The sequence below is a fragment of the Hemiscyllium ocellatum genome, chromosome 15 (assembly GCF_020745735.1).
Source record: "Hemiscyllium ocellatum isolate sHemOce1 chromosome 15, sHemOce1.pat.X.cur, whole genome shotgun sequence".
Lineage (NCBI taxonomy): Eukaryota > Metazoa > Chordata > Chondrichthyes > Orectolobiformes > Hemiscylliidae > Hemiscyllium > Hemiscyllium ocellatum.
This window is the reverse complement of record NC_083415.1, coordinates 4,688,985-4,695,913: the sequence shown is the minus strand read 5'-3', so window position 1 is coordinate 4,695,913 and position 6,929 is coordinate 4,688,985.

Sequence of the window (6,929 nt, the reverse complement as noted above, 5' to 3'; positions counted from 1 at the left end):
CCGCTAACGCCTCAGATTGAGGAATCCCTCAGGTAGAGATGAGTGATGTGCGAAAGGGGTTTACAGGATTGGGGTCCTGGGGAAGGGAAGATCCTCATAAAGGGCAGGGTGATGGTTTGTGACTGCGCTCACCACACCTCCCCCGCACATTTCGTTCCTGATTCCAGTTCCCTTGAACTGGCACTGAATGCTTTTGAATAAGGGACCCCGAGAAACCTGCAAAGTATTACACCTAGGTTTACTTGTCATGATGCCCACGTGCAACTCTGACCCATACTGGATGAGGCCCTTAAGTGGGCATTACTTAACTACTTAAGGCTCTCATTTGGAAGCAGGGCAGAAGGCCATCCAGAAATATTTCAACTGTGGACTTAATTGAATGGAGGTGGTAGGCAAGCTTCATCTTGTCCAATTAAGTTGCCCTTATGCCACCAAATTCACCGCACAATTCCTTCTGCCCACAGTGTGTGGCAAGAATTTAAAAGTAGTATTTTCACACTCTATGTTAGATGTTCATTGATGCATCTCAAATGAAAGAAATTAGATGTGGCAATATGCAAACTAACACATTTTTCTTTTGCAAAAATCTACTTTATTCATAAATATCTAAGATATTAGAGAAAATATGATAAAATACCCACTTTCATCAATTCTCTTCGATGCCGCAACCAATTGCAAAATTGTCATATTAACTAAATATGACGAGAACTATACACTTTCCGTTACAGGAGTACAGACCTTCAGTATATTATGGCTGAAAGGCCTTAGACAGTGGCCTTTCTCCACTGCTCCTTCATGGTGGCTGTCCCAAACTCTGATCCATCCTTTATTTAGAACGTGCCAGTTTGCAGTTCAGGACAAGACTTTGCACTGGACACATAGCAAGTTTTGGGCAGACCATAAAAGGGTTCAGAAAAGATTTACAAGGATGTTGCCAAGGTTAGAGGGTTTCAACTATAGGAAGAGGTTGAATAAACCGGGGCTATTTTCCATGGAGGCTGAGGGGTAACCTTGTAGAGGTTATAAAAGGAGAGGTTTATGAGGGGTATGAATAGGGTAAATAGTCAAGGGAGGAGTCCAAAACCAGAGGGCATAGGTTAAAGGTGAGAGAGGCAAAATTTAAAATAGATCTAAAGGACAACTTTTTCATGCGGAGGGTGGTGCATGTATGGAATAAGCTGCTAGAGGAAGTGGTGGAGCATGGTATAATTACACTTAAATTGCATCAGGATGGGTATGTGAATAGGAAGGGTTTAGAGGGATATGGCCAAATGCTAGCAAATGGGACTAGATTTATTTAAGATATCTGATCAGTATGGACTCTATAAATGTGTGACCCTTTTATTCTGAAATCATGCCCTCTGGTCCTAGACTTTCCTCCAACACGAAACAACTTTTCCACACCTAACCTGTCAGGTTCCTTAGAATCTTGTTTGTTTCATAAGCTCCTCCCTTATTCTTCTAAATTCCAATGGATACAGGCTGAACATACTCAGCCCCTCCATAGCTGGTATCAGTCAAATGAACCTTCTCTGGTCTGCCTTCAATGCCAGTGTACCTTTAGATAAGGCGACCAAAACTGTTTACAGTATTCCAGCTGTGCTCTGACTATTGCCTTGTTCAGTTTTAACAAAACCCCCCTGCTTTTATACTCCATTCCATTTGAAATAAATTCCACTGTTAGCCAATAAATATGGATGCTAGCTTTTTGTAATTCAGGGACAAGGTTCCCAGACCCCTCAGTTGTGTAGTTTTCAGTTTTGAAATTGTGTTCAGCTTATCTATTCTTCCTGCAAAAATGTGTAAATTCACGTTTTCTTCTGATGTTGCCAGATCTGCTGAGCACTTTCTGTTTTTAAGACTGTAAGATATAGGAGCAGATGTAGGCCATTCAGCCCACTGAATCTGCTCTGCCATTCGTAGATCATGGCTGATCTGATAATCCTCAATTCACTGAACTGACTGCTAGCTTTTCATAATTCATGCACAAGGACTCCCAAATCCCTCCATGCTGCAGCTTTCTGCAAACTTTGCACTCAATGATCAGAATGTAACATTCTCTCTCAAAGCGAGTTGAGGTGGGGGGATGCAGGAGGGTAGCCATTTCAGAAGTCAGACAGTTCAGTGTTCAGTATCCCAGCAAGAATTATGATGCCCTCATTCTGTGGCAGTTTGCTGTTCAAATGAATTTGAATCTGGCAAGTCTTGGGATGAGAGTGGTATCTTTTGATATGAAGTCTGATGACTTCTATATGAGATACATTGACAGAATGTGGAGGTGTCAATGTTGGATTGGGGTGGACACATTGAAAGCATGTGTACAGTGGGTCAGCATGCCAGAGATGATATGACAGAGCAAATCATTGGTGGCATTGACACATAATTCCAAAGGCTAAGGAGGAACACTGCAATCCTCAACATGATGTGTGTCAGGATTCATGGTCATCTGGTAAATGCTACACAACCTCACCGACATGAGGGCACATCTAGGAGAAAGTGAGGACTGCAGATGCTGGAGTTCAGATTCGAGAGTGTGGTGCTGGAAATTTCTCCTCATCTTCTACTAAAAGGTTTACCCTGTGTCCTTGGACTGTGACCCTTGGTGTTAGACTCCTTCATCATTGGGAACTTCTTTCCTTCATCGACCCAATCTAGTCCTGTTAGAATTATAATCATTTCTGTGAGGGCCCCCCTCATTCTTCTGAAGTGGAGAGGATATAATCCTCATCAATTCAACCTCTTCTCAAATGCCAGTCCTACGATCCCAGGTCTGTTCAACCTTCGCTGTGCACCCTCTATAACCAGAACATCTTTCCTCGATAAGGAGATTAAAACTACACGCAACATTCCTGGTGTGGTCTCACCAAAGCCCTATACAATTTCAGCTGAACATCCCTGTTCGTGTACTCACACCATCTCAGTGTGAAGGCCAACATACCTGTCGCACCTATAAACTTACCTTCAGTGAATGGTGTACGAGGACACCCAACTCTTGTTGCACATTCCCCTCTCTCAATTTATCCCCATTCAAATAATAATTTGATTTCTTGTTTTTACGAACAAAGTGGGAAAACTCAAATTTATCCATGTTATACTGCATCTGCCATGCATTTGCCCATTCACTTATTGAAATCGAATTGAAGCATATCTGTTGTACTCACAGCTCAGCCTCCCACCCACCTTTGTGACATCCACAAATTTGGGGATATTATATGTAGTTCTTCATCTAAATCATTAATATATCTTGTGAATAGCTGGGTCCTAGCACTGGTCCCTGCGGTACCCACCTAGTTACTCACTGCCATTTGGAAAAAGACTCGTTTATTCCTAATCTTTGTTTCCCACCTGCCAACAGTTTTCTCTGCATCTCAATACCTACCCCATCCATGCATTTTAATTTTACACACTAATTTCTTATGTGGGACTTTGCTGAAAGGTTTCTGCAAGTCTAACTAAACCAAATCCCTCTTATCAATTCTACCAGTTACATCCTTGAAGAATTCCAGTCAATTTGCATTATTTCTCTTTCATAAATCCATGCTGACTGTCTGATCCTATTACTGTTTATCAAATGCTCAGCTATTAATTCTTTTTAATGGACTCCAGTATTTTCCCCACTACTGACTCAGGCTGACTGCTCTATAATTCCCCATTTTCTCTCTGCTACCCTTCCTAAAAGTAGGGGTTAGCGCCTGTCCAATCTGTAGAAACAGCTCCAGAGTCTATAGAATCTTGAAAAATGACCACTATTTCCAGGGCCATTTCCTTAAGTACGCTGGCAGGGTAAATTATCAGGGCCTGGGGATCATCGCACTTCAATCTCATTAATTTCCCAACACCATTTCTCTACCAATACTGATTTCCTTCAGTTCCTTCCTCATTCAAAACCCTGTGTTCCCAAAAATTGTTATTTGTGTCTTCCTTTGTAAACACAGAACCAAAGTATGGCGTATTGAGTTGGTCAGCGATTTTGTTTTGTTTCCTGTTATAAACTCCTCTATTTCTAACTGTAAGGCCCTGTGTTTGTTTACCAAGCTTTTCCTCTTTATAGTCAGTTCTTATATTCCTGCAAATTTACTCTGGTATTCTATTTTCTCATTTTTAATCAATCTCTTCATCCTCCTTCCAACTCTAAACTGCCCCCAAGCCTCATTCAGGCACAATGCAATGCCATCCATACTCTCAAGACCAACATTGTCATCAAACCAACAGATAAAGGAGGAGCCATCGTCATTCAGAATAGAATGGACTACTGTAAGGAAGTGAACCGACAACTGAACAAACACTACAAGCAACTACTGGCTGATCCGAGCAAAGAACATGCCCGTGAACTCAACAGAATGATCAAGACTCTTGATCCAATCCTTCAGAGTACCCTACGCACTCTCATCCCATGTATTTCTTGTGTAGGGGACTTCTAGTGCCTTCTGAAGATACACAAAGCCAATACATCATATCAAGCAATGGGACCCTGTGTGAGAACCTCTCTGGCTATGTTGAGGGAATTTTGAAACCCATTGTAGAGGGGACTCCCAGCTTCTGTCACGACACTATGGATTTCTTACAGAAGCTCAAAAACCACAGACCAGGAACATGCTTCGTCACAATAGATGTTTCAGCAATCTACACCAGCATCCCCAGGACAATGGCATCACTGCAACAGCCACAGTACTCAACACCACCAACTGCCAATCTCCAGGCATCATCCTACAACTCATCTGCTTCATCCTTGAACACAACATCTTCACCTTTGACAACCAGTTCTTCATCCAGCCACAAGGAACAGCCATGGGGACCAAACATACACACCAATATGCCAACATTTTCATGCACAAGCTCAAACAAGATTTCTTTGCTACTCAAGACCTCCGACCAATGCTGTACACCAGGTACATTGATGACATTTTCGTCCTTTGGACTCATGGCAAGGAATCACTGAAACAATTACACAGTGGTATCAACAGATTTCATCCCACCATCAGACTGACTGCTCTAAAAGGTCAGGTTGCACCTATTTTTGCTCATATTGTTATTTGTGTGAAGTACTGTGAAGTTGGGTTGGAACAAAAACCTAGGTGGTGCCTTTGTAGCTTATCACTATATTCAAGAATGACAACTCTTTGGAATCATTCTTATTCTTGGACACACATTGAAGAAATTGGAATTGTTCACGATGGAAAGAAGAGGAGGATACTTGATGGAGGTTTGCAAAATCATGAGCAAGCTGGACAGAATGGATAGGAAGAAACTGTTCCCACTCATAAAAGAAAAATGAACAAAAGAGGGCATAGATTGAAAAGATGTATAAATGAAGCAAGGTTGATGTTTGAGAAAAGTCTTTTTACACACACTGTAAGGGGATGGATTGCGTTTCCTAGAAAGGCAGGTGAAGGCAGGTTCAACTGAGGCTTTCAAGAGGAAATTGGATGATTATTCGGATAAAAAGGGTGCACAGGGATATCGGGAAAAGGCAAGAGTTTGGCATAATGTAACAGAACCAGTGCAGGCATGATGGGCCTAGTGCCCTCTTCTATACTGTAACAACCATGTATAGCTTTCAACAAACATCATTCACATTTCCTTTATCTGACATACATTTCTACAGGTATTCAAAAATGGGAATGAGTAAGTAGAGTGTCTTTATAGTGTTTTGGTCTTTATAGAAAGTGAGTTGGGAGTTCAAAGTAGATAATAACTGTGGTTAGGTTGCACTTGGTTTCTTTGTCAGAGGAATTGTAAACACATAGATTCCAATGTTTAAATGGATCTTAGGGGCAATTTGATTATAGCTAACAGATACTGCCTCGGTTAAAAGGCTTTCATGTTAAAAACTTGTACAATGAAAGGGGAGTGGCAGTTCTCCCAGCATAGAGTTGAAGAGCTTCAGGGCCAAAGAAATGACCTGGGAGTTGCAGTGGGAGAGGGACTCCCTGAGAGTCTTGTAGAGAGAGGAGGAAAACTTCTTCAAGGCAGGCATCCTTTCCAAGAGGATTCGCAGTAAGGTTCAAATCAACTAGGTAAAAACAATGACTGCAGATGCTGGAAACCAGATTACTGCTCCTCGGATGCTGCCTGAACCGCTGAGCTTTTCCAGCACCACTCTACTCCAGAATCCTGTACTCAGTACTCTGACCAATAAAGGAAAGCATACCAAATGCTTTCTTCACTATCCTATCTACCTGCGACTCCACTTCCAAGGAGCTATGAACCTGCACTCCAAGGTCTCTTTGTTCAGCAATACTCCCTCGGACCTTACCATTAAGTGTATAAGGAGAAAGTGAGGACTGCAGATGCTGGAGATCAGAGCTTAAAAATGTGTTGTGGAAAAGCGCAGCAGGTCAGGCAGCATCAAAGAAGCAGGAGAATCGACGTTTCGAGCATAAGCCTTCCTGAAGAAGGGCTTATGCCCAAAACATCGATTCTCCTGTTCCTTTGATGCTGCCTGACCTGCTGCGCTTTTCCAGCAACACATTTTTAAGCATTAAGTGTATAAGTCCTGCTAAGATTTGCTTTCACAAAATGCAGTACCTCACATTTATCTGAATAAAACTCCATCTGCCACTTCTCAGCCCATTGGCCCATCTGGTCAAGGATTCACTTGAAGTACAGGCTCCAACTTCCTTCAGGTCTGTTTCTAATTCCAGCTGTGGCAATACGTGATTCTGGCACTGCTAAGGTTACAGAATGTCCAGCCATAGATTGTCAGCGCAGACTGCCCCGAGTGGGTGGGAGTGTGAAGACAGCTCTGTCAGTGTGTGAAGGGAGGTGGAGCAGGTGGAGATGGCTGTGTATGTGTTTGGGTGTGGACTGTCTGAGTGTAGGTGTGTGCGTGTGGGATGTTTGTGGGGCTTTAGGTTTAAGTTGGCTGTGTGTGTGAGGTGGGTGTGTGTTTGTGGGAGGTAATGGTTTGCGAGAGACAATGGTCTAAT